General features: G+C 41.7%; 8 non-coding genes across 8 annotated transcripts; all 8 read right to left on the reverse strand.

Moving 5' to 3' along the window:
• Nucleotides 1-7689: 7689 nt before the first annotated feature.
• Nucleotides 7690-7762, reverse strand: TRNAT-CGU (transfer RNA threonine (anticodon CGU)). Its single transcript has one exon. It is a non-coding gene; the product is annotated as a tRNA-Thr (tRNA).
• Nucleotides 7763-9535: 1773 nt separating this feature from the next.
• On the reverse strand, nt 9536-9608 carry TRNAT-CGU (transfer RNA threonine (anticodon CGU)). Its single transcript has one exon. It is a non-coding gene; the product is annotated as a tRNA-Thr (tRNA).
• A 1772-nt stretch (nt 9609-11380) lies between these two features.
• TRNAT-CGU (transfer RNA threonine (anticodon CGU)) lies at nt 11381-11453 on the reverse strand. The gene has a single exon. It is a non-coding gene; the product is annotated as a tRNA-Thr (tRNA).
• Nucleotides 11454-13228: 1775 nt separating this feature from the next.
• Nucleotides 13229-13301, reverse strand: TRNAT-CGU (transfer RNA threonine (anticodon CGU)). The gene has a single exon. It is a non-coding gene; the product is annotated as a tRNA-Thr (tRNA).
• Nucleotides 13302-16714: 3413 nt separating this feature from the next.
• Nucleotides 16715-16787, reverse strand: TRNAT-CGU (transfer RNA threonine (anticodon CGU)). The gene has a single exon. It is a non-coding gene; the product is annotated as a tRNA-Thr (tRNA).
• Nucleotides 16788-18562: 1775 nt separating this feature from the next.
• On the reverse strand, nt 18563-18635 carry TRNAT-CGU (transfer RNA threonine (anticodon CGU)). Its single transcript has one exon. It is a non-coding gene; the product is annotated as a tRNA-Thr (tRNA).
• A 3411-nt stretch (nt 18636-22046) lies between these two features.
• TRNAT-CGU (transfer RNA threonine (anticodon CGU)) lies at nt 22047-22119 on the reverse strand. The gene has a single exon. It is a non-coding gene; the product is annotated as a tRNA-Thr (tRNA).
• Nucleotides 22120-25071: 2952 nt separating this feature from the next.
• On the reverse strand, nt 25072-25144 carry TRNAT-CGU (transfer RNA threonine (anticodon CGU)). Its single transcript has one exon. It is a non-coding gene; the product is annotated as a tRNA-Thr (tRNA).
• Nucleotides 25145-27555: the final 2411 nt, after the last annotated feature.

Consider the following 27555-nt stretch of genomic DNA (forward strand, 5'->3'; position numbering starts at 1 on the left):
GAATGTGAATAAGAAGAAAGAAGAAAGAAAATTGGATGAAAAAATTACCAGCTGTGAGCAGGAATCAAACCTACGACCTTCGAATAACGCGTTCGATGCTCTAACCACTGAGCTATCACAGCGGCCGTCCCTCCATCCACTTTTTGGGGTTTATATTGAAATTTAGAAGTAGGAGTGACAGTCAGCGCCATCTATAAGCCAAACAACGAGTGTGAAAACACTCTTATTTGCATGTTTGGCGTCACGTAGCACGTGAACTTCTTATGAGCGGGCAGCTGATTAATTGTCCCTCTTATACAACCTAAACACACCAAGTCTGCTAGTACGAGACCCTCGTTCATTGAAATAAGGGAGAGAAGTGTATACCTAAGGGCTCGTATTTCCGTGTTTTAACAAAATAATTATGAGATATAACAGACATTAATGCCAAGGAATGTACAGGGGAAGTTATTAGAATTAATGGAATGTAAATAAGAAGAAAGAAAAAAGAAAAGTGGAGAAAAAAATTACCAGCTGTGAGCAGGAATCGAACCTACGACCTTCGAATAACGCGTTCTAAATTCTAACCACTGAGCTATCACAGCGGCCGTCCCTCCATCCACTTCTTGGGGTTTATATTGGAATTTAGAAGTAGGAGTGACAGTCAGCGCCATCTATAAGCCAAACAACGAGTGTGAAAACACTCTTATTCGCTTGTTTGGCGTCACGTAGCACGTGAACTTATTATGAGCGGGCAGCTGAATAATTGTCCCTCTTATACAACCTAAACACACCAAGTCTGCCAGTACGAGACCCTCGTTCAATGAAATAAGGCAGAGAAGTGTATACCTAAGGGCTCGTATTTCCGTGTTTTAACATAATATTAATGAGATATAACAGAGAGTAATGCCAAGGAATGTACAGGGGAAGTTATTAGAACTAATGGAATGTAAAGAGGAAGAAAGAAGAAAGAAAAGTGGATAAAAAAATTACCAGCAGTGAACAGGAATCGAACCTACGACCTTCAAATAACGCGTTTCATGCTCTAACCACTGAGCTATCACAGCGGCCGTCCCTCCATCACTTTTTCGGGTTTATATTGGAATTTAGAAGTAGGAGTGACAGTCAGCGCCATCTATAAGCCAAACAACGAGTGTGAAAATACTCTTATACGCATGTTTGGCGTCACGTAGCACGTGAACTTATTATGAGCGGGCAGCTGAATAATTGTCCCTCTTATACAACCTAAACACACCAAGTCTGCCACTACGAGACCCTCGTTCAATGAAATAAGGGAGAGAAGTGTATACCTAAGGGCTCGTATTTACGTGTTTTAACATAATATTAATGAGATATACCAGACAGTAATGCCAAGGAATGTACAGGGGAAGTTATTAAAACTAATGGAATATAAATAAGAAGAAAGAAGAAAGAAAAGTGGATGAAAAAATTACCAGCTGTGAGCAGGAATCGAACCTACGACCTTTAAATAACGAGTTCGATGCTCTAACCACTGAGCTATCACAGCGGCCATCCCTCCATCCACTTTATGGGGTTTATATTGGAATTTAGAAGTAGGAGTGACAGTCAGCGCCATATATAAGCCAAACAACGAGTGTGAAAACACTCTTATTCGCATGTTTGGCGTCACGTAGCACGTGAACTTATTATGAGCGGGCAGCTGATTAATTGTCCCTCTTATACAACCTAAACACACCAAGTCTGCCAGTACGAGACCCTCGTTCAATGAAATAAGGGAGAAAAGTGTATACCTAAGGGCTCGTATTTCCGTGTTTCAACATAATATTAATGAGATATAACAGACAGTAATGCCAAGGAATGTACAGGGGAAGTTATTAAAACTTATGGAATGTAAATAAGAAGAAGAAAGAAAAGTTGATGAAAAAATTACCAGCTGTGAGCAGGAATTGAACCTACGACCTTCGAATAACGCGTTCGATGCTCTAACCACTGAGCTATCACAACGGCCGTCCCTCCATCCACTTTTTGGGTGGGGTTTATATTGGAATTTTGAAGTAGGAGTGACAGTCAGCGCCATCAGTAAGCCAAACAACGAGTGTGAAAACACTCTTATTTGCATGTTTGGCGTCACGTAGCACGTGAACGTTTTATGAGCAGGCAGCTGATTAATTGTCCCTCTTATACAACCTAAACACACCAAGTCTGCCAGTACGAGACCCTCGTTCATTGAAATAAGGGAGAAATGTGTATACCTAAGGGCTCGTATTTCCGTGTTTGAACATAATATTAATGAGATATAACAGACAGTAATGCCAACGAATGTACAGGGGAAGTTATTAGAACTAATGGAATGTAAATTAGAAGAAAGAAGAAAGATAAGTGGATGAAAAAATTACCAGCTGTGAGCAGGAATCAAACCTACGACCTTCGAACAACGCGTTCCATGCTCTAACCACTGAGCTATCACAGCGGCCGTGCCTCCATCCACTTTATGGGGTTTATATTGGAATTTAGAAGTAGGAGTGACAGTCAGCGCCATCTATAAGCCAAACGACGTGTGTGAAAACACTCTTATTCGCATGTTTGGCGTCACGTAGCACGTGAACCTATTATGAGCGGGCAGCTGAATAATTGTCCCTCTTATACAACCTAAACACACCAAGTCTGCCACTACGAGACCCTCGTTCAATGAAATAAGGGAGAGAAGTGTATACCTAAGGGCTCGTATTTCCGAGTTTTACCATAATATTAATGAGATATACCAGACAGTAATGCCAAGGAATGTACAGGGGAAGTTAATAGAACAAATGGAATGTAAATAAGAAGAAAGAAGAAAGAAAAGTGGATGAAAAAATTACCAGGTGTGAGCAGGAATCAAACCTACGACCTTCGAATAACGCGTTCGATGCTCTAACCACTGAGCTATCACAGCGGCCGTCCCTCCATCCACTTTTTGGGGTTTATATTGAAATTTAGAAGTAGGAGTGACAGTCAGCGCCATCTATAAGCCAAACAACGAGTGTGAAAACACTCTTATTTGCATGTTTGGCGTCACGTAGCACGTGAACTTCTTATGAGCGGGCAGCTGATTAATTGTCCCTCTTATACAACCTAAACACACCAAGTCTGCCAGTACGAGACCCTCGTTCATTGAAATAAGGGAGAGAAGTGTATACCTAAGGGCTCGTATTTGCGTGTTTTAACATAATATTAATGAGATATAACAGACAGTAATGCCAAGGAATGTACAGGGGAAGTTATTAGAACTAATGGAATGTAAATAAGAAGAAAGAAGAAAGAAAAGTGGATGAAGAAATTACCAGCTGTGAGCAGGAATCGAACCTCCGACCTTTGAATAACGAGTTCGATGCTCTAACCACTGAGCTATCACAGCGGCCGTCCCTCCATACACTTTATGGGGTTTATATTGGAATTTAGAAGTAGGAGTGACAGTCAGCGCCATCTATAAGCCAAACAACGAGTGTGAAAACACTCTTATTCGCATGTTTGGCGTCACGTAGCACGTGAACTTATTATAAGCGGGCAGCTGATTAATTGTCCTTCTTATACAACCTAAACGCACCAAATCTGCAGTACGAGACCCTCGTTCAATGAAATAAGGGAGAAAAGTGTATACCTAAGGGCTCGTATTTCCGTGTTTTAACATAATATAATGAGATATAACAGACAGTAATGCCAAGGAATGTACAGGGGAAGTTATTAGAACTAATGGAATGTAAATAAGAAGAAAGAAGAAAGAAAAGCGGATGAAAAAATTACCAGCTGTGAGCAGTAACCGATTGATTGATTTGTGGGGTTTAACGTCCCAAAACCACCATATGATTATGAGAGACGCCGTAGTGGAGGGCTCCGGAAATTTTGACCACCTGGGGTTCTTTAACGTGCGCCCAAATCTGAGCACACGGGCCTACATTATTTCCGCCTCCATCGGAAATGCAGCCGCCGCAGCCGGGAATCGAACCCGCGACCTGCGGGTCAGCAGCCGAGTACCTTAGCCACTAGACCACCGCGGCGGGGCGAGCAGGAACCGAACCTACGACCTTCGAATAACGCGGTCGATGCTCTAACCACTGAGCTATCACAGCGGCCGTCCCTCCATCCACTTTTTGGGGTTTATATTGGAATTTAGAAGTAGGAGTGACAGTCAGCGCCATCTATAAGCCAAACAACGAGTGTGAAAACACTCTTATTCGCTTGTTTGGCGTCACGTAGCACGTGAACCTATTATGAGCGGGCAGCTGATTAATTGTCCCTCTTATACAACCTAAACACACCAAGCCTGCCAGTACGAGACCCTCGTTCAATGAAATAAGGGAGAGAAGTGTATACCTAAGGGCTCGTATTTCCGTGTTTTAAGAAAATAATTATGAGATATAACAGACAGTAATGCCAAGGAATGTACAGGGGAAGTTATTACAATTAATGGAATGTAAATAAGAAGAAAAAAAAAGAAAAGTGGAGAAAAAATTTACCAGCTGTGAGCAGGAATCGAACCTACGACCTTCGAATAACGCGTTCTAAATTCTAACCACTGAGCTATCACAGCGGCCGTCCCTCCATCCACTTCTTGGGGTTTATATTGGAATTTAGAAGTAGGAGTGACAGTCAGCGCCATCTATAAGCCAAACAACGAGTGTGAAAACACTCTTATTCGCTTGTTTGGCGTCACGTAGCACGTGAACTTATTATGAGCGGGCAGCTGAATAATTGTCCCTCTTATACAACCTAAACACACCAAGTCTGCCAGTACGAGACCCTCGTTCAATGAAATAAGGCAGAGAAGTGTATACCTAAGGGCTCGTATTTCCGTGTTTTAACATAATATTAATGAGATATAACAGAGAGTAATGCCAAGGAATGTACAGGGGAAGTTATTAGAACTAATGGAATGTAAATAGGAAGAAAGAAGAAAAGAAAGTGGATGAAAAAAAATTACCAGCAGTGAACAGGAATCGAACCTACGACCTTCAAATAACGCGTTTCATGCTCTAACCACTGAGCTATCACAGCGGCCGTCCCTCCATCACTTTTTCGGGTTTATATTGGAATTTAGAAGTAGGAGTGACAGTCAGCGGCATCTATAAGCCAAACAACGAGTGTGAAAACACTCTTATTCGCATGTTTGGCGTCACGTAGCACGTGAACTTATTATGAGCGGGCAGCTGAATAATTGTCCCTCTTATACAACCTAAACACACCAAGTCTGCCACTACGAGACCCTCGTTCAATGAAATAAGGGAGAGAAGTGTATACCTAAGGGCTCGTATTTCCGTGTTTTAACATAATATAATGAGATATAACAGACAGTAATGCCAAGGAATGTACAGGGGAAGTTATTAGAACTAATGGAATGTAAATAAGAAGAAAGAAGAAAGAAAAGCGGATGAAAAAATTACCAGCTGTGAGCAGGAACCGAACCTACGACCTTCGAATAACGCGGTCGATGCTCTAACCACTGAGCTATCACAGCGGCCGTCCCTCCATCCACTTTTTGGGGTTTATATTGGAATTTAGAAGTAGGAGTGACAGTCAGCGCCATCTATAAGCCAAACAACGAGTGTGAAAACACTCTTATTCGCTTGTTTGGCGTCACGTAGCACGTGAACCTATTATGAGCGGGCAGCTGATTAATTGTCCCTCTTATACAACCTAAACACACCAAGCCTGCCAGTACGAGACCCTCGTTCAATGAAATAAGGGAGAGAAGTGTATACCTAAGGGCTCGTATTTCCGTGTTTTAACAAAATAATTATGAGATATAACAGACATTAATGCCAAGGAATGTACAGGGGAAGGTATTAGAATTAATGGAATGTAAATAAGAAGAAAGAAAAAAGAAAAGTGGAGAAAAAAATTACCAGCTGTGAGCAGGAATCGAACCTACGACCTTCCAATAACGCGTTCTAAATTCTAACCACTGAGCTATCACAGCGGCCGTCCCTCCATCCACTTCTTGGGGTTTATATTGGAATTTAGAAGTAGGAGTGACAGTCAGCGCCATCTATAAGCCAAACAACGAGTGTGAAAACACTCTTATTCGCTTGTTTGGCGTCACGTAGCACGTGAACTTATTATGAGCGGGCAGCTGAATAATTGTCCCTCTTATACAACCTAAACACACCAAGTCTGCCAGTACGAGACCCTCGTTCAATGAAATAAGGGAGAGAAGTGTATACCTAAGGGCTCGTATTTCCGTGTTTTAACATAATATTAATGAGATATAACAGACAGTAATGCCAAGGAATGTACAGGGGAAGTTATTAGAACTAATGGAATGTAAATAAGAAGAAAGAAGAAAGAAAAGTGGATGAAAAAATTACCAGCAGTGAACAGGAATCGAACCTACGACCTTCGAATAACGCGTTCCATGCTCTAACCACTGAGCTATCACAGCGGCCGTCCCTCCATCCACTTTTTCGGGTTTATATTGGAATTTAGAAGTAGGAGTGACAGTCAGCGCCATCTATAAGCCGAACAACGAGTGTGAAAACACTCTTATTCGCATGTTTGTCGTCACGTAGCACGTGAACTTATTATGAGCGGGCAGCTGAATAATTGTCCCTCTTATACAACCTAAACACACCAAGTCTGCCACTACGAAACCTTCGTTCAATGAAATAAGGGAGAGAAGTGTATACCTAAGGGCTCGTATTTCCGTGTTTTAACATAATAATAATGAGATATACCAGACAGTAATGCCAAGGAATGTACAGGGTAAATTATTAGAACTAATGGAATGTAAATAAGAAGAAAGAAGAAAGATAATTGGATGAAAAAATTACCAGCTGTGAGCAGGAATCAAACCTACGACCTTCGAATAACGCGTTCGATGCTCTAACCACTGAGCTATCACAGCGGCCGTCCCTCCATCCACTTTTAGGGGTTTATATTGAAATTTAGAAGTAGGAGTGACAGTTAGCGCCATCTATAAGCCAAACAACGAGTGTGAAAACACTCTTATTTGCATGTTTTGCGTCACGTAGCACGTGAACTTCTTATGAGCGGGCAGCTGATTAATTGTCCCTCTTATACAACCTAAACACACCAAGTCTGCTAGTACGAGACCCTCGTTCATTGAAATAAGGGAGAGAAGTGTATACCTAAGGGCTCGTAGTTGCGTGTTTTAACATAATAATAATGAGATATAACAAACAGTAATGCCAAGGAATGTACAGGGGAAGTTATTAGAACTAATGGAATGTAAATAAGAAGAAAGAAGAAAGAAAAGTGGATGAAAAAATTACCAGCAGTGAACAGGAATCGAACCTACGACCTTCGCATAACGCGTTACATGCTCTAACCACTGAGCTATCACAGCGGCCGTCCCTCCATCCACTTTTTCGGGTTTATATTAGAATTTAGAAGTAGGAGTGACAGTCAGCGCCATCTATAAGCCAAACAACGAGTGTGAAAACACTCTTATTTGCATGTTTGGCGTCACGTAGCACGTGAACTTCTTATGAGCGGGCAGCTGATTAATTGTCCCTCTTATACAACCTAAACACACCAAGACTGCCAGTACGAGACCCTCGTTCATTGAAATAAGGGAGAGAAGTGTATACCTAAGGGCTCGTATTTGCGTGTTTTAACATAATATTAATGAGATATAACAGACAGTAATGCCAAGGAATGTACAGGGGAAGTTATTAGAACTAATGGAATGTAAATAAGAAGAAAGAAGAAAGAAAAGTGGATGAAAAAATTACCAGCTGTGAGCAGGAATCGAACCTACGACCTTTGAATAACGAGTTCGATGCTCTAACCACTGAGCTATCACAGCGGCCGTCCCTCCATACACTTTATGGGGTTTATATTGGAATTTAGAAGTAGGAGTGACAGTCAGCGCCATCTATAAGCCAAACAACGAGTGTGAAAACACTCTTATTCGCATGTTTGGCGTCACGTAGCACGTGAACTTATTATAAGTAGGCAGCTGAATAATTGTCCTTCTTATACAACCTAAACACACCAAATCTGCAGTACGAGACCCTCGTTCAATGAAATAAGGGAGAAAAGTGTATACCTAAGGGCTCGTATTTCCGTGTTTTAACATAATATAATGAGATATAACAGACAGTAATGCCAAGGAATGTACAGGGGAAGTTATTAGAACTAATGGAATGTAAATAAGAAGAAAGAAGAAAGAAAAGCGGATGAAAAAATTACCAGCTGTGAGCAGGAACCGAACCTACGACCTTCGAATAACGCGGTCGATGCTCTAACCACTGAGCTATCACAGCGGCCGTCCCTCCATCCACTTTTTGGGGTTTATATTGGAATTTAGAAGTAGGAGTGACAGTCAGCGCCATCTATAAGCCAAACAACGAGTGTGAAAACACTCTTATTCGCTTGTTTGGCGTCACGTAGCACGTGAACCTATTATGAGCGGGCAGCTGATTAATTGTCCCTCTTATACAACCTAAACACACCAAGTCTGCTAGTACGAGACCCTCGTTCATTGAAATAAGGGAGAGAAGTGTATACCTAAGGGCTCGTAGTTGCGTGTTTTAACATAATAATAATGAGATATAACAAACAGTAATGCCAAGGAATGTACAGGGGAAGTTATTAGAACTAATGGAATGTAAATAAGAAGAAAGAAGAAAGAAAAGTGGATGAAAAAATTACCAGCAGTGAACAGGAATCGAACCTACGACCTTCGCATAACGCGTTACATGCTCTAACCACTGAGCTATCACAGCGGCCGTCCCTCCATCCACTTTTTCGGGTTTATATTAGAATTTAGAAGTAGGAGTGACAGTCAGCGCCATCTATAAGCCAAACAACGAGTGTGAAAACACTCTTATTCGCATGTTTGGCGTCACGTAGCACGTGAACTTATTATGAGCGGGCAGCTGAATAATTGTCCCTCTTATACAACCTAAACACACGAAGTCTGCCACTACGAGACCTTCGTTCAATGAAATAAGGGAGAGAAGTGTATACCTAAGGGCTCATATTTCCGTGTTTTAACATAATATTAATGAGATATACCAGACAGTAATGCCAAGGAATGTACAGGGTAAATTATTAGAACTAATGGAATGTAAATAAGAAGAAAGAAGAAAGAAAAGTGGATGAAAAAATTACCAGCTGTGAGCAGGAATCAAACCTACGACCTTCGAATAACGCGTTCGATGCTCTAACCACTGAGCTATCACAGCGGCCGTCCCTCCATCCACGTTTTGGGGTTTATATTGAAATTTAGAAGTAGGAGTGACAGTCAGCGCCATCTATAAGCCAAACAACGAGTGTGAAAACACTCTTATTTGCATGTTTGGCGTCACGTAGCACGTGAACTTCTTATGAGCGGGCAGCTGATTAATTGTCCCTCTTATACAACCTAAACACACCAAGACTGCCAGTACGAGACCCTCGTTCATTGAAATAAGGGAGAGAAGTGTATACCTAAGGGCTCGTATTTGCGTGTTTTAACATAATATTAATGAGATATAACAGACAGTAATGCCAAGGAATGTACAGGGGAAGTTATTAGAACTAATGGAATGTAAATAAGAAGAAAGAAGAAAGAAAAGTGGATGAAAAAATTACCAGCTGTGAGCAGGAATCGAACCTACGACCTTTGAATAACGAGTTCGATGCTCTAACCACTGAGCTATCACAGCGGCCGTCCCTCCATACACTTTATGGGGTTTATATTGGAATTTAGAAGTAGGAGTGACAGTCAGCGCCATCTATAAGCCAAACAACGAGTGTGAAAACACTCTTATTCGCATGTTTGGCGTCACGTAGCACGTGAACTTATTATAAGTAGGCAGCTGATTAATTGTCCTTCTTATACAACCTAAACACACCAAATCTGCAGTACGAGACCCTCGTTCAATGAAATAAGGGAGAAAAGTGTATACCTAAGGGCTCGTATTTCCGTGTTTTAACATAATATAATGAGATATAACAGACAGTAATGCCAAGGAATGTACAGGGGAAGTTATTAGAACTAATGGAATGTAAATAAGAAGAAAGAAGAAAGAAAAGCGGATGAAAAAATTACCAGCTGTGAGCAGGAACCGAACCTACGACCTTCGAATAACGCGGTCGATGCTCTAACCACTGAGCTATCACAGCGGCCGTCCCTCCATCCACTTTTTGGGGTTTATATTGGAATTTAGAAGTAGGAGTGACAGTCAGCGCCATCTATAAGCCAAACAACGAGTGTGAAAACACTCTTATTCGCTTGTTTGGCGTCACGTAGCACGTGAACCTATTATGAGCGGGCAGCTGATTAATTGTCTCTCTTATACAACCTAAACACACCAAGCCTGCCAGTACGAGACCCTCGTTCAATGAAATAAGGGAGAGAAGTGTATACCTAAGGGCTCGTATTTCCGTGTTTTAACAAAATAATTATGAGATATAACAGACATTAATGCCAAGGAATGTACAGGGGAAGTTATTAGAATTAATGGAATGTAAATAAGAAGAAAGAAAAAAGAAAAGTGGAGAAAAAAATTACCAGCTGTGAGCAGGAATCGAACCTACGACCTTCGAATAACGCGTTCTAAATTCTAACCACTGAGCTATCACAGCGGCCGTCCCTCCATCCACTTCTTGGGGTTTATATTGGAATTTAGAAGTAGGAGTGACAGTCAGCGCCATCTATAAGCCAAACAACGAGTGTGAAAACACTCTTATTCGCTTGTTTGGCGTCACGTAGCACGTGAACTTATTATGAGCGGGCAGCTGAATAATTGTCCCTCTTATACAACCTAAACACACCAAGTCTGCCAGTACGAGACCCTCGTTCAATGAAATAAGGCAGAGAAGTGTATACCTAAGGGCTCGTATTTCCGTGTTTTAACATAATATTAATGAGATATAACAGAGAGTAATGCCAAGGAATGTACAGGGGAAGTTATTAGAACTAATGGAATGTAAAGAGGAAGAAAGAAGAAAGAAAAGTGGATAAAAAAATTACCAGCAGTGAACAGGAATCGAACCTACGACCTTCAAATAACGCGTTTCATGCTCTAACCACTGAGCTATCACAGCGGCCGTCCCTCCATCACTTTTTCGGGTTTATATTGGAATTTAGAAGTAGGAGTGACAGTCAGCGCCATCTATAAGCCAAACAACGAGTGTGAAAACACTCTTATTCGCATGTTTGGCGTCACGTAGCACGTGAACTTATTATGAGCGGGCAGCTGAATAATTGTCCCTCTTATACAACCTAAACACACCAAGTCTGCCACTACGAGACCCTCGTTCAATGAAATAAGGGAGAGAAGTGTATACCTAAGGGCTCGTATTTACGTGTTTTAACATAATAATAATGAGATATACCAGACAGTAATGCCAAGGAATGTACAGGGGAAGTTATTAAAACTAATGGAATATAAATAAGAAGAAAGAAGAAAGAAAAGTGGATGAAAAAATTACCAGCTGTGAGCAGGAATCGAACCTACGACCTTTGAATAACGAGTTCGATGCTCTAACCACTGAGCTATCACAGCGGCCGTCCCTCCATCCACTTTATGGGGTTTATATTGGAATTTAGAAGTAGGAGTGACAGTCAGCGCCATATATAAGCCAAACAACGAGTGTGAAAACACTCTTATTCGCATGTTTGGCGTCACGTAGCACGTGAACTTATTATGAGCGGGCAGCTGATTAATTGTCCCTCTTATACAACCTAAACACACCAAGTCTGCCAGTACGAGACCCTCGTTCAATGAAATAAGGGAGAAAAGTGTATACCTAAGGGCTCGTATTTCCGTGTTTCAACATAATATTAATGAGATATAACAGACAGTAATGCCAAGGAATGTACAGGGGAAGTTATTAAAACTTATGGAATGTAAATAAGAAGAAGAAAGAAAAGTTGATGAAAAAATTACCAGCTGTGAGCAGGAATTGAACCTACGACCTTCGAATAACGCGTTCGATGCTCTAACCACTGAGCTATCACAACGGCCGTCCCTCCATCCACTTTTTGGGTGGGGTTTATATTGGAATTTTGAAGTAGGAGTGACAGTCAGCGCCATCTGTAAGCCAAACAACGAGTGTGAAAACACTCTTATTTGCATGTTTGGCGTCACGTAGCACGTGAACGTTTTATGAGCAGGCAGCTGATTAATTGTCCCTCTTATACAACCTAAACACACCAAGTCTGCCAGTACGAGACCCTCGTTCAGTGAAATAAGGGAGAAATGTGTATACCTAAGGGCTCGTATTTCCGTGTTTTAACATAATATTAATGAGATATAACAGACAGTAATGCCAACGAATGTACAGGGGAAGTTATTAGAACTAATGGAATGTAAATTAGAAGAAAGAAGAAAGATAAGTGGATGAAAAAATTACCAGCTGTGAGCAGGAATCAAACCTACGACCTTCGAATAACGCGTTCCATGCTCTAACCACTGAGCTATCACAGCGGCCGTGCCTCCATCCACTTTATGGGGTTTATATTGGAATTTAGAAGTAGGAGTGACAGTCAGCGCCATCTATAAGCCAAACGACGTGTGTGAAAACACTCTTATTCGCATGTTTGGCGTCACGTAGCACGTGAACCTATTATGAGCGGGCAGCTGAATAATTGTCCCTCTTATACAACCTAAACACACCAAGTCTGCCACTACGAGACCCTCGTTCAATGAAATAAGGGAGAGAAGTGTATACCTAAGGGCTCGTATTTCCGAGTTTTACCATAATATTAATGAGATATACCAGACAGTAATGCCAAGGAATGTACAGGGGAAGTTAATAGAACAAATGGAATGTAAATAAGAAGAAAGAAGAAAGAAAAGTGGATGAAAAAATTACCAGCTGTGAGCAGGAATCAAACCTACGACCTTCGAATAACGCGTTCGATGCTCTAACCACTGAGCTATCACAGCGGCCGTCCCTCCATCCACTTTTTGGGGTTTATATTGAAATTTAGAAGTAGGAGTGACAGTCAGCGCCATCTATAAGCCAAACAACGAGTGTGAAAACACTCTTATTTGCATGTTTGGCGTCACGTAGCACGTGAACTTCTTATGAGCGGGCAGCTGAATAATTGTCCCTCTTATACAACCTAAACACACCAAGTCTGCCAGTACGAGACCCTCGTTCATTGAAATAAGGGAGAGAAGTGTATACCTAAGGGCTCGTATTTGCGTGTTTTAACATAATATTAATGAGATATAACAGACAGTAATGCCAAGGAATGTACAGGGGAAGTTATTAGAACTAATGGAATGTAAATAAGAAGAAAGAAGAAAGAAAAGTGGATGAAAAAATTACCAGCTGTGAGCAGGAATCGAACCTGCGACCTTTGAATAACGAGTTCGATGCTCTAACCACTGAGCTATCACAGCGGCCGTCCCTCCATACACTTTATGGGGTTTATATTGGAATTTAGAAGTAGGAGTGACAGTCAGCGCCATCTATAAGCCAAACAACGAGTGTGAAAACACTCTTATTCGCATGTGTGGCGTCACGTAGCACGTGAACTTATTATAAGCGGGCAGCTGATTAATTGTCCTTCTTATACAACCTAAACGCACCAAATCTGCAGTACGAGACCCTCGTTCAATGAAATAAGGGAGAAAAGTGTATACCTAAGGGCTCGTATTTCCGTGTTTTAACATAATATAATGAGATATAACAGACAGTAATGCCAAGGAATGTACAGGGGAAGTTATTAGAACTAATGGAATGTAAATAAGAAGAAAGAAGAAAGAAAAGCGGATGAAAAAATTACCAGCTGTGAGCAGGAACCGATTGATTGATTTGTGGGGTTTAACGTCCCAAAACCACCATATGATTATGAGAGACGCCGTAGTGGAGGGCTCCGGAAATTTTGACCACCTGGGGTTCTTTAACGTGCGCCCAAATCTGAGCACACGGGCCTACAACATTTCCGCCTCCATCGGAAATGCAGCCGCCGCAGCCGGGAATCGAACGCGCGACCTGCGGGTCAGCAGCAGAGTACCTTAGCCACTAGACCACCGCGGCGGGGCGAGCAGGAACCGAACCTACGACCTTCGAATAACGCGGTCGATGCTCTAACCACTGAGCTATCACAGCGGCCGTCCCTCCATCCACTTTTTGGGGTTTATATTGGAATTTAAAAGTAGGAGTGACAGTCAGCGCCATCTATAAGCCAAACAACGAGTGTGAAAACACTCTTATTCGCTTGTTTGGCGTCACGTAGCACGTGAACCTATTATGAGCGGGCAGCTGATTAATTGTCCCTCTTATACAACCTAAACACACCAAGCCTGCCAGTACGAGACCCTCGTTCAATGAAATAAGGGAGAGAAGTGTATACCTAAGGGCTCGTATTTCCGTGTTTTAACAAAATAATTATGAGATATAACAGACAGTAATGCCAAGGAATGTACAGGGGAAGTTATTAGAATTAATGGAATGTAAATAAGAAGAAAGAAAAAAAAAGAAAAGTGGAGAAAAAATTTACCAGCTGTGAGCAGGAATCGAACCTACGACCTTCGAATAACGCGTTCTAAATTCTAACCACTGAGCTATCACAGCGGCCATCCCTCCATCCACTTCTTGGGGTTTATATTGGAATTTAGAAGTAGGAGTGACAGTCAGCGCCATCTATAAGCCAAACAACGAGTGTGAAAACACTCTTATTCGCTTGTTTGGCGTCACGTAGCACGTGAACTTATTATGAGCGGGCAGCTGAATAATTGTCCCTCTTATACAACCTAAACACACCAAGTCTGCCAGTACGAGACCCTCGTTCAATGAAATAAGGCAGAGAAGTGTATACCTAAGGGCTCGTATTTCCGTGTTTTAACATAATATTAATGAGATATAACAGAGAGTAATGCCAAGGAATGTACAGGGGAAGTTATTAGAACTAATGGAATGTAAATAGGAAGAAAGAAGAAAAGAAAGTGGATGAAAAAAAATTACCAGCAGTGAACAGGAATCGAACCTACGACCTTCAAATAACGCGTTTCATGCTCTAACCACTGAGCTATCACAGCGGCCGTCCCTCCATCACTTTTTCGGGTTTATATTGGAATTTAGAAGTAGGAGTGACAGTCAGCGGCATCTATAAGCCAAACAACGAGTGTGAAAACACTCTTATTCGCATGTTTGGCGTCACGTAGCACGTGAACTTATTATGAGCAGGCAGCTGAATAATTGTCCCTCTTATACAACCTAAACACACCAAGTCTGCCACTACGAGACCCTCGTTCAATGAAATAAGGGAGAGAAGTGTATACCTAAGGGCTCGTATTTCCGTGTTTTAACATAATATAATGAGATATAACAGACAGTAATGCCAAGGAATGTACAGGGGAAGTTATTAGAACTAATGGAATGTAAATAAGAAGAAAGAAGAAAGAAAAGCGGATGAAAAAATTACCAGCTGTGAGCAGGAACCGAACCTACGACCTTCGAATAACGCGGTCGATGCTCTAACCACTGAGCTATCACAGCGGCCGTCCCTCCATCCACTTTTTGGGGTTTATATTGGAATTTAGAAGTAGGAGTGACAGTCAGCGCCATCTATAAGCCAAACAACGAGTGTGAAAACACTCTTATTCGCTTGTTTGGCGTCACGTAGCACGTGAACCTATTATGAGCGGGCAGCTGATTAATTGTCCCTCTTATACAACCTAAACACACCAAGCCTGCCAGTACGAGACCCTCGTTCAATGAAATAAGGGAGAGAAGTGTATACCTAAGGGCTCGTATTTCCGTGTTTTAACAAAATAATTATGAGATATAACAGACATTAATGCCAAGGAATGTACAGGGGAAGTTATTAGAATTAATGGAATGTAAATAAGAAGAAAGAAAAAAGAAAAGTGGAGAAAAAAATTACCAGCTGTGAGCAGGAATCGAACCTACGACCTTCCAATAACGCGTTCTAAATTCTAACCACTGAGCTATCACAGCGGCCGTCCCTCCATCCACTTCTTGGGGTTTATATTGGAATTTAGAAGTAGGAGTGACAGTCAGCGCCATCTATAAGCCAAACAACGAGTGTGAAAACACTCTTATTCGCTTGTTTGGCGTCACGTAGCACGTGAACTTATTATGAGCGGGCAGCTGAATAATTGTCCCTCTTATACAACCTAAACACACCAAGTCTGCCAGTACGAGACCCTCGTTCAATGAAATAAGGCAGAGAAGTGTATACCTAAGGGCTCGTATTTCCGTGTTTTAACATAATATTAATGAGATATAACAGAGAGTAATGCCAAGGAATGTACAGGGGAAGTTATTAGAACTAATGGAATGTAAAGAGGAAGAAAGAAGAAAGAAAAGTGGATAAAAAAATTACCAGCAGTGAACAGGAATCGAACCTACGACCTTCAAATAACGCGTTTCATGCTCTAACCACTGAGCTATCACAGCGGCCGTCCCTCCATCACTTTTTCGGGTTTATATTGGAATTTAGAAGTAGGAGTGACAGTCAGCGCCATCTATAAGCCAAACAACGAGTGTGAAAACACTCTTATTCGCATGTTTGGCGTCACGTAGCACGTGAACTTATTATGAGCGGGCAGCTGAATAATTGTCCCTCTTATACAACCTAAACACACCAAGTCTGCCACTACGAGACCCTCGTTCAATGAAATAAGGGAGAGAAGTGTATACCTAAGGGCTCGTATTTACGTGTTTTAACATAATATTAATGAGATATACCAGGCAGTAATGCCAAGGAATGTACAGGGGAAGTTATTAAAACTAATGGAATATAAATAAGAAGAAAGAAGAAAGAAATGTGGATGAAAAAATTACCAGCTGTGAGCAGGAATCGAACCTACGACCTTTGAATAACGAGTTCGATGCTCTAACCACTGAGCTATCACAGCGGCCGTCCCTCCATCCACTTTATGGGGTTTATATTGGAATTTAGAAGTAGGAGTGACAGTCAGCGCCATATATAAGCCAAACAACGAGTGTGAAAACACTCTTATTCGCAAGTTTGGCGTCACGTAGCACGTGAACTTATTATGAGCGGGCAGCTGATTGATTGTCCCTCTTATACAACCTAAACACACCAAGTCTGCCAGTACGAGACCCTCGTTCAATGAAATAAGGGAGAAAAGTGTATACCTAAGGGCTCGTATTTCCGTGTTTCAACATAATATTAATGAGATATAACAGACAGTAATGCCAAGGAATGTACAGGGGAAGTTATTAAAACTTATGGAATGTAAATAAGAAGAAGAAAGAAAAGTTGATGAAAAATTTACCAGCTGTGAGCAGGAATTGAACCTACGACCTTCGAATAACGCGTTCGATGCTCTAACCACTGAGCTATCACAACGGCCGTCCCTCCATCCACTTTTTGGGTGGGGTTTATATTGGAATTTTGAAGTAGGAGTGACAGTCAGCGCCATCTGTAAGCCAAACAACGAGTGTGAAAACACTCTTATTTGCATGTTTGGCGTCACGTAGCACGTGAACGTTTTATGAGCAGGCAGCTGATTAATTGTCCCTCTTATACAACCTAAACACACCAAGTCTGCCAGTACGAGACCCTCGTTCATTTAAATAAGGGAGAAATGTGTATACCTAAGGGCTCGTATTTCCGTGTTTTAACATAATATTAATGAGATATAACAGACAGTAATGCCAACCAATGTACAGGGGAAGTTATTAGAACTAATGGAATGTAAATTAGAAGAAAGAAGAAAGATAAGTGGATGAAAAAATTACCAGCTGTGAGCAGGAATCAAACCTACGACCTTCGAATAACGCGTTCCATGCTCTAACCACTGAGCTATCACAGCGGCCGTGCCTCCATCCACTTTATGGGGTTTATATTGGAATTTAGAAGTAGGAGTGACAGTCAGCGCCATCTATAAGCCAAACGACGTGTGTGAAAACACTCTTATTCGCATGTTTGGCGTCACGTAGCACGTGAACCTATTATGAGCGGGCAGCTGAATAATTGTCCCTCTTATACAACCTAAACACACCAAGCCTGCCACTACGAGACCCTCGTTCAATGAAATAAGGGAAAGAAGTGTATACCTAAGGGCTCGTATTTCCGAGTTTTACCATAATATTAATGAGATATACCAGACAGTAATGCCAAGGAATGTACAGGGGAAGTTAATAGAACAAATTGAATGTAAATAAGAAGAAAGAAGAAAGAAAAGTGGATGAAAAAATTACCAGCTGTGAGCAGGAATCAAACCTACGACCTTCGAATAACGCGTTCGATGCTCTAACCACTGAGCTATCACAGCGGCCGTCCCTCCATCCACTTTTTGGGGTTTATATTGAAATTTAGAAGTAGGAGTGACAGTCAGCGCCATCTATAAGCCAAACAACGAGTGTGAAAACACTCTTATTTGCATGTTTGGCGTCACGTAGCACGTGAACTTCTTATGAGCGGGCAGCTGATTAATTGTCCCTCTTATACAACCTAAACACACCAAGTCTGCCAGTACGAGACCCTCGTTCATTGAAATAAGGGAGAGAAGTGTATACCTAAGGGCTCGTATTTGCGTGTTTTAACATAATATTAATGAGATATAACAGACAGTAATGCCAAGGAATGTACAGGGGAAGTTATTAGAACTAATGGAATGTAAATAAGAAGAAAGAAGAAAGAAAAGTGGATGAAAAAATTACCAGCTGTGAGCAGGAATCGAACCTACGACCTTTGAATAACGAGTTCGATGCTCTAACCACTGAGCTATCACAGCGGCCGTCCCTCCATACACTTTATGGGGTTTATATCTGAATTTAGAAGTAGGAGTGACAGTCAGCGCCATCTATAAGCCAAACAACGAGTGTGAAAACACTCTTATTCGCATGTTTGGCGTCACGTAGCACGTGAACTTATTATAAGCGGGCAGCTGATTAATTGTCCTTCTTATACAACCTAAACACACCAAATCTGCAGTACGAGACCCTCGTTTAATGAAATAAGGGAGAAAAGTGTATACCTAAGGGCTCGTATTTCCGTGTTTTAACATAATATAATGAGATATAACAGACAGTAATGCCAAGGAATGTACAGGGAAGTTATTAGAACTAATGGAATGTAAATAAGAAGAAAGAAGAAAGAAAAGCGGATGAAAAAATTACCAGCTGTGAGCAGGAACCGATTGATTGATTTGTGGGGTTTAACGTCCCAAAACCACCATATCAATATGAGAGACGCCGTAGTGGAGGGCTCCGGAAATTTTGACCACCTGGGGTTCTTTAACGTGCGCCCAAATCTGAGCACACGGGCCTACAACATTTTCGCCTCCATCGGAAATGCAGCCGCCGCAGCCGGGAATCGAACCCGCGACCTGCGGGTCAGCAGCCGAGTACCTTAGCCACTAGACCACCGCGGCGGGGCGAGCAGGAACCGAACCTACGACCTTCGAATAACGCGGTCGATGCTCTAACCACTGAGCTATCACAGCGGCCGTCCCTCCATCCACTTTTTGGGGTTTATATTGGAATTTAGAAGTAGGAGTGACAGTCAGCGCCATCTATAAGCCAAACAACGAGTGTGAAAACACTCTTATTCGCTTGTTTGGCGTCACGTAGCACGTGAACCTATTATGAGCGGGCAGCTGATTAATTGTCCCTCTTATACAACCTAAACACACCAAGCCTGCCAGTACGAGACCCTCGTTCAATGAAATAAGGGAGAGAAGTGTATACCTAAGGGCTCGTATTTCCGTGTTTTAACAAAATAATTATGAGATATAACAGACAGTAATGCCAAGGAATGTACAGGGGAAGTTATTAGAACTAATGGAATGTAAATAGGAAGAAAGAAGAAAAGAAAGTGGATGAAAAAAAATTACCAGCAGTGAACAGGAATCGAACCTACGACCTTCAAATAACGCGTTTCATGCTCTAACCACTGAGCTATCACAGCGGCCGTCCCTCCATCACTTTTTCGGGTTTATATTGGAATTTAGAAGTAGGAGTGACAGTCAGCGGCATCTATAAGCCAAACAACGAGTGTGAAAACACTCTTATTCGCATGTTTGGCGTCACGTAGCACGTGAACTTATTATGAGCGGGCAGCTGAATAATTGTCCCTCTTATACAACCTAAACACACCAAGTCTGCCACTACGAGACCCTCGTTCAATGAAATAAGGGAGAGAAGTGTATACCTAAGGGCTCGTATTTCCGTGTTTTAACAAAATAAATATGAGATATAACAGACAGTAATGCCAAGGAATGTACAGGGGAAGTTATTAGAATTAATGGAATGTAAATAAGAAGAAAGAAAAAAGAAAAGTGGAGAAAAAATTTACCAGCTGTGAGCAGGAATCGAACCTACGACCTTCGAATAACGCGTTCTAAATTCTAACCACTGAGCTATCACAGCGGCCGTCCCTCCATCCACTTCTTGGGGTTTATATTGGAATTTAGAAGTAGGAGTGACAGTCAGCGCCATATATAAGCCAAACAACGAGTGTGAAAACACTCTTATTCGCATGTTTGGCGTCACGTAGCACGTGAACTTATTATGAGCGGGCAGCTGATTGATTGTCCCTCTTATACAACCTAAACACACCAAGTCTGCCAGTACGAGACCCTCGTTCAATGAAATAAGGGAGAAAAGTGTATACCTAAGAGCTCGTATTTCCGTGTTTCAACATAATATTAATGAGATATAACAGACAGTAATGCCAAGGAATGTACAGGGGAAGTTATTAAAACTTATGGAATGTAAATAAGAAGAAGAAAGAAAAGTTGATGAAAAAATTACCAGCTGTGAGCAGGAATTGAACCTACGACCTTCGAATAACGCGTTCGATGCTCTAACCACTGAGCTATCACAACGGCCGTCCCTCCATCCACTTTTTGGGTGGGGTTTATATTGGAATTTTGAAGTAGGAGTGACAGTCAGCGCCATCTGTAAGCCAAACAACGAGTGTGAAAACACTCTTATTTGCATGTTTGGCGTCACGTAGCACGTGAACGTTTTATGAGCAGGCAGCTGATTAATTGTCCCTCTTATACAACCTAAACACACCAAGTCTGCCAGTACGAGACCCTCGTTCATTTAAATAAGGGAGAAATGTGTATACCTAAGGGCTCGTATTTCCGTGTTTTAACATAATATTAATGAGATATAACAGACAGTAATGCCAACCAATGTACAGGGGAAGTTATTAGAACTAATGGAATGTAAATTAGAAGAAAGAAGAAAGATAAGTGGATGAAAAAATTACCAGCTGTGAGCAGGAATCAAACCTACGACCTTCGAATAACGCGTTCCATGCTCTAACCACTGAGCTATCACAGCGGCCGTGCCTCCATCCACTTTATGGGGTTTATATTGGAATTTAGAAGTAGGTGTGACAGTCAGCGCCATCTATAAGCCAAACGACGTGTGTGAAAACACTCTTATTCGCATGTTTGGCGTCACGTAGCACGTGAACCTATTATGAGCGGGCAGCTGAATAATTGTCCCTCTTATACAACCTAAACACACCAAGTCTGCCACTACGAGACCCTCGTTCAATGAAATAAGGGAAAGAAGTGTATACCTAAGGGCTCGTATTTCCGAGTTTTACCATAATATTAATGAGATATACCAGACAGTAATGCCAAGGAATGTACAGGGGAAGTTAATAGAACAAATGGAATGTAAATAAGAAGAAAGAAGAAAGAAAAGTGGATGAAAAAATTACCAGCTGTGAGCAGGAATCAAACCTACGACCTTCGAATAACGCGTTCGATGCTCTAACCACTGAGCTATCACAGCGGCCGTCCCTCCATCCACTTTTTGGGGTTTATATTGAAATTTAGAAGTAGGAGTGACAGTCAGCGCCATCTATAGGCCAAACAACGAGTGTGAAAACACTCTTATTTGCATGTTTGGCGTCACGTAGCACGTGAACTTCTTATGAGCGGGCAGCTGATTAATTGTCCCTCTTATACAACCTAAACACACCAAGTCTGCCAGTACGAGACCCTCGTTCATTGAAATAAGGGAGAGAAGTGTATACCTAAGGGCTCGTATTTGCGTGTTTTAACATAATATTAATGAGATATAACAGACAGTAATGCCAAGGAATGTACAGGGGAAGTTATTAGAACTAATGGAATGTAAATAAGAAGAAAGAAGAAAGAAAAGTGGATGAAAAAATTACCAGCTGTGAGCAGGAATCGAACCTACGACCTTTGAATAACGAGTTCGATGCTCTAACCACTGAGCTATCACAGCGGCCGTCCCTCCATACACTTTATGGGGTTTATATTGGAATTTAGAAGTAGGAGTGACAGTCAGCGCCATCTATAAGCCAAACAACGAGTGTGAAAACACTCTTATTCGCATGTTTGGCGTCACGTAGCACGTGAACTTATTATAAGCGGGCAGCTGATTAATTGTCCTTCTTATACAACCTAAACACACCAAATCTGCAGTACGAGACCCTCGTTCAATGAAATAAGGGAGAAAAGTGTATACCTAAGGGCTCGTATTTCCGTGTTTTAACATAATATAATGAGATATAACAGACAGTAATGCCAAGGAATGTACAGGGGAAGTTATTAGAACTAATGGAATGTAAATAAGAAGAAAGAAGAAAGAAAAGCGGATGAAAAAATTACCAGCTGTGAGCAGGAACCAATTGATTGATTTGTGGGGTTTAACGTCCCAAAACCACCATATGAATATGAGAGACGCCGTAGTGGAGGGCTCCGGAAATTTTGACCACCTGGGGTTCTTTAACGTGCGCCCAAATCTGAGCACACGGGCCTACAACATTTCCGCCTCCATCGGAAATGCAGCCGCCGCAGCCGGGAATCGAACCCGCGACCTGCGGGTCAGCAGTCGAGTACCTTAGCCACTAGACCACCGCGGCGGGGCGAGCAGGAACCGAACCTACGACCTTCGAATAACGCGGTCGATGCTCTAACCACTGAGCTATCACAGCGGCCGTCCCTCCATCCACTTTTTGGGGTTTATATTGGAATTTAGAAGTAGGAGTGACAGTCAGCGCCATCTATAAGCCAAACAACGAGTGTGAAAACACTCTTATTCGCTTGTTTGGCGTCACGTAGCACGTGAACCTATTATGAGCGGGCAGCTGATTAATTGTCCCTCTTATACAACCTAAACACACCAAGCCTGCCAGTACGAGACCCTCGTTCAATGAAATAAGGGAGAGAAGTGTATACCTAAGGGCTCGTATTTCCGTGTTTTAACAAAATAATTATGAGATATAACAGACAGTAATGCCAAGGAATGTACAGGGGAAGTTATTAGAATTAATGGAATGTAAATAAGAAGAAAGAAAAAAAAAGAAAAGTGGAGAAAAAATTTACCAGCTGTGAGCAGGAATCGAACCTACGACCTTCGAATAACGCGTTCTAAATTCTAACCACTGAGCTATCACAGCGGCCGTCCCTCCATCCACTTCTTGGGGTTTATATTGGAATTTAGAAGTAGGAGTGACAGTCAGCGCCATCTATAAGCCAAACAACGAGTGTGAAAACACTCTTATTCGCTTGTTTGGCGTCACGTAGCACGTGAACTTATTATGAGCGGGCAGCTGAATAATTGTCCCTCTTATACAACCTAAACACACCAAGTCTGCCAGTACGAGACCCTCGTTCAATGAAATAAGGCAGAGAAGTGTATACCTAAGGGCTCGTATTTCCGTGTTTTAACATAATATTAATGAGATATAACAGAGAGTAATGCCAAGGAATGTACAGGGGAAGTTATTAGAACTAATGGAATGTAAATAGGAAGAAAGAAGAAAAGAAAGTGGATGAAAAAAAATTACCAGCAGTGAACAGGAATCGAACCTACGACCTTCAAATAACGCGTTTCATGCTCTAACCACTGAGCTATCACAGCGGCCGTCCCTCCATCACTTTTTCGGGTTTATATTGGAATTTAGAAGTAGGAGTGACAGTCAGCGGCATCTATAAGCCAAACAACGAGTGTGAAAACACTCTTATTCGCATGTTTGGCGTCACGTAGCACGTGAACTTATTATGAGCGGGCAGCTGAATAATTGTCCCTCTTATACAACCTAAACACACCAAGTCTGCCACTACGAGACCCTCGTTCAATGAAATAAGGGAGAGAAGTGTATACCTAAGGGCTCGTATTTCCGTGTTTTAACAAAATAAATATGAGATATAACAGACAGTAATGCCAAGGAATGTACAGGGGAAGTTATTAGAATTAATGGAATGTAAATAAGACGAAAGAAAAAAGAAAAGTGGAGAAAAAATTTACCAGCTGTGAGCAGGAATCGAACCTACGACCTTCGAATAACGCGTTCTAAATTCTAACCACTGAGCTATCACAGCGGCCGTCCCTCCATCCACTTCTTGGGGTTTATATTGGAATTTAGAAGTAGGAGTGACAGTCAGCGCCATCTATAAGCCAAACAACGAGTGTGAAAACACTCTTATTCGCTTGTTTGGCGTCACGTAGCACGTGAACTTATTATGAGCGGGCAGCTGAATAATTGTCCCTCTTATACAACCTAAACACACCAAGTCTGCCAGTACGAGACCCTCGTTCAATGAAATAAGGCAGAGAAGTGTATACCTAAGGGCTCGTATTTCCGTGTTTTAACATAATATTAATGAGATATAACAGAGAGTAATGCCAAGGAATGTACAGGGGAAGTTATTAGAACTAATGGAATGTAAATAGGAAGAAAGAAGAAAAGAAAGTGGATGAAAAAATTACCAGCAGTGAACAGGAATCGATCCTACGACCTTCAAATAACGCGTTTCATGCTCTAACCACTGAGCTATCACAGCGGCCGTCCCTCCATCACTTTTTCGGGTTTATATTGGAATTTAGAAGTAGGAGTGACAGTCAGCGCCATCTATAAGCCAAACAACGAGTGTGAAAACACTCTTATTCGCATGTTTGGCGTCACGTAGCACGTGAACTTATTATGAGCGGGCAGCTGAATAATTGTCCCTCTTATACAACCTAAACACACCAAGTCTGCCACTACGAGACCCTCGTTCAATGAAATAAGGGAGAGAAGTGTATACCTAAGGGCTCGTATTTACGTGTTTTAACATAATATTAATGAGATATACCAGACAGTAATGCCAAGGAATGTACAGGGGAAGTTATTAAAACTAATGGAATGTAAATAAGAAGAAAGAAGAAAGAAAAGTGGATGAAAAAATTACCAGCTGTGAGCAGGAATCGAACCTACGACCTTTGAATAACGAGTTCGATGCTCTAACCACTGAGCTATCACAGCGGCCGTCCCTCCATCCACTTTATGGGGTTTATATTGGAATTTAGAAGTAGGAGTGACAGTCAGCGCCATCTATAAGCCAAACAACGAGTGTGAAAACACTCTTATTCGCTTGTTTGGCGTCACGTAGCACGTGAACCTATTATGAGCGGGCAGCTGATTAATTGTCCCTCTTATACAACCTAAACACACCAAGCCTGCCAGTACGAGACCCTCGTTCAATGAAATAAGGGAGAGAAGTGTATACCTAAGGGCTCGTATTTCCGTGTTTTAACAAAATAATTATGAAATATAACAAACAGTAATGCCAAGGAATGTACAGGGGAAGTTATTAGAATTAATGGAATGTAAATAAGAAGAAGAAAGAAAAGTTGATGAAAAAATTACTAGCTGTGAGCAGGAATTGAACCTACGACCTTCGAATAACGCGTTCGATGCTCTAACCACTGAGCTATCACAACGGCCGTCCCTCCATCCACTTTTTGGGTGGGGTTTATATTGGAATTTTGAAGTAGGAGTGACAGTCAGCGCCATCTGTAAGCCAAACAACGAGTGTGAAAACACTCTTATTTGCATGTTTGGCGTCACGTAGCACGTGAACGTTTTATGAGCAGGCAGCTGATTAATTGTCCCTCTTATACAACCTAAACACACCAAGTCTGCCAGTACGAGACCCTCGTTCAATGAAATAAGGCAGAGAAGTGTATACCTAAGGGCTCGTATTTCCGTGTTTTAACATAATATTAATGAGATATAACAGAGAGTAATGCCAAGGAATGTACAGGGGAAGTTATTAAAACTTATGGAATGTAAATAAGAAGAAGAAAGAAAAGTTGATGAAAAAATTACCAGCTGTGAGCAGGAATTGAACCTACGACCTTCGAATAACGCGTTCGATGCTCTAACCACTGAGCTATCACAACGGGCGTCCCTCCATCCACTTTTTGGGGTTTATATTGGAATTTTGAAGTAGGAGTGACAGTCAGCGCCATCTGTAAGCCAAACAACGAGTGTGAAAACACTCTTATTTGCATGTTTGGCGTCACGTAGCACGTGAACGTTTTATGAGCAGGCAGCTGATTAATTGTCCCTCTTATACAACCTAAACACACCAAGTCTGCCAGTACGAGACCCTCGTTCATTGAAATAAGGGAGAAATGTGTATACCTAAGGGCTCGTATTTCCGTGTTTTAACATAATATTAATGAGATATAACAGACAGTAATGCCAACGAATGTACAGGGGAAGTTATTAGAACTAATGGAATGTAAATTAGAAGAAAGAAGAAAGAAAAGTGGATGAAAAAATTACCAGCTGTGAGCAGGAATCAAACCTACGACCTTCGAATAACGCGTTCCATGCTCTAACCACTGAGCTATCACAGCGGCCGTGCCTCCATCCACTTTATGGGGTTTATATTGGAATTTAGAAGTAGGAGTGACAGTCAGCGCCATCTATAAGCCAAACGACGTGTGTGAAAACACTCTTATTCGCATGTTTGGCGTCACGTAGCACGTGAACCTATTATGAGCGGGCAGCTGAATAATTGTCCCTCTTATACAACCTAAACACACCAAGTCTGCCACTACGAGACCCTCGTTCAATGAAATAAGGGAGAGAAGTGTATACCTAAGGGCTCGTATTTCCGAGTTTTACCATAATATTAATGAGATATACCAGACAGTAATGCCAAGGAATGTACAGGGGAAGGTAATAGAACAAATGGAATGTAAATAAGAAGAAAGAAGAAAGAAAAGTGGATGAAAAAATTACCAGCTGTGAGCAGGAATCGAACCTACGACCTTTCAATAACGAGTTCGATGCTCTAACCACTGAGCTATCACAGCGGCCGTCCCTCCATACACATTATGGGGTTTATATTGGAATTTAGAAGTAGGAGTGACAGTCAGCGCCATCTATAAGCCAAACAACGAGTGTGAAAACACTCTTATTCGCATGTTTGGCGTCACGTAGCACGTGAACTTATTATAAGCGGGCAGCTGATTAATTGTCCTTCTTATACAACCTAAACACACCAAATCTGCAGTACGAGACCCTCGTTCAATGAAATAAGGGAGAAAAGTGTATACCTAAGGGCTCGTATTTCCGTGTTTTAACATAATATAATGAGATATAACAGACAGTAATGCCAAGGAATGTACAGGGGAAGTCATTAGAACTAATGGAATGTAAATAAGAAGAAAGAAGAAAGAAAAGCGGATGAAAAAATTACCAGCTGTGAGCAGGAACCGTACCTACGACCTTCGAATAACGCGGTCGATGCTCTAACCACTGAGCTATCACAGCGGCCGTCCCTCCATCCACTTTTTGGGGTTTATATTGGAATTTAGAAGTAGGAGTGACAGTCAGCGCCATCTATAAGCCAAACAACGAGTGTGAAAACACTCTTATTC

This window comes from Rhipicephalus microplus, chromosome 7, assembly GCF_043290135.1.
Source record: "Rhipicephalus microplus isolate Deutch F79 chromosome 7, USDA_Rmic, whole genome shotgun sequence".
Taxonomy (NCBI): Eukaryota; Metazoa; Arthropoda; class Arachnida; order Ixodida; family Ixodidae; genus Rhipicephalus; species Rhipicephalus microplus.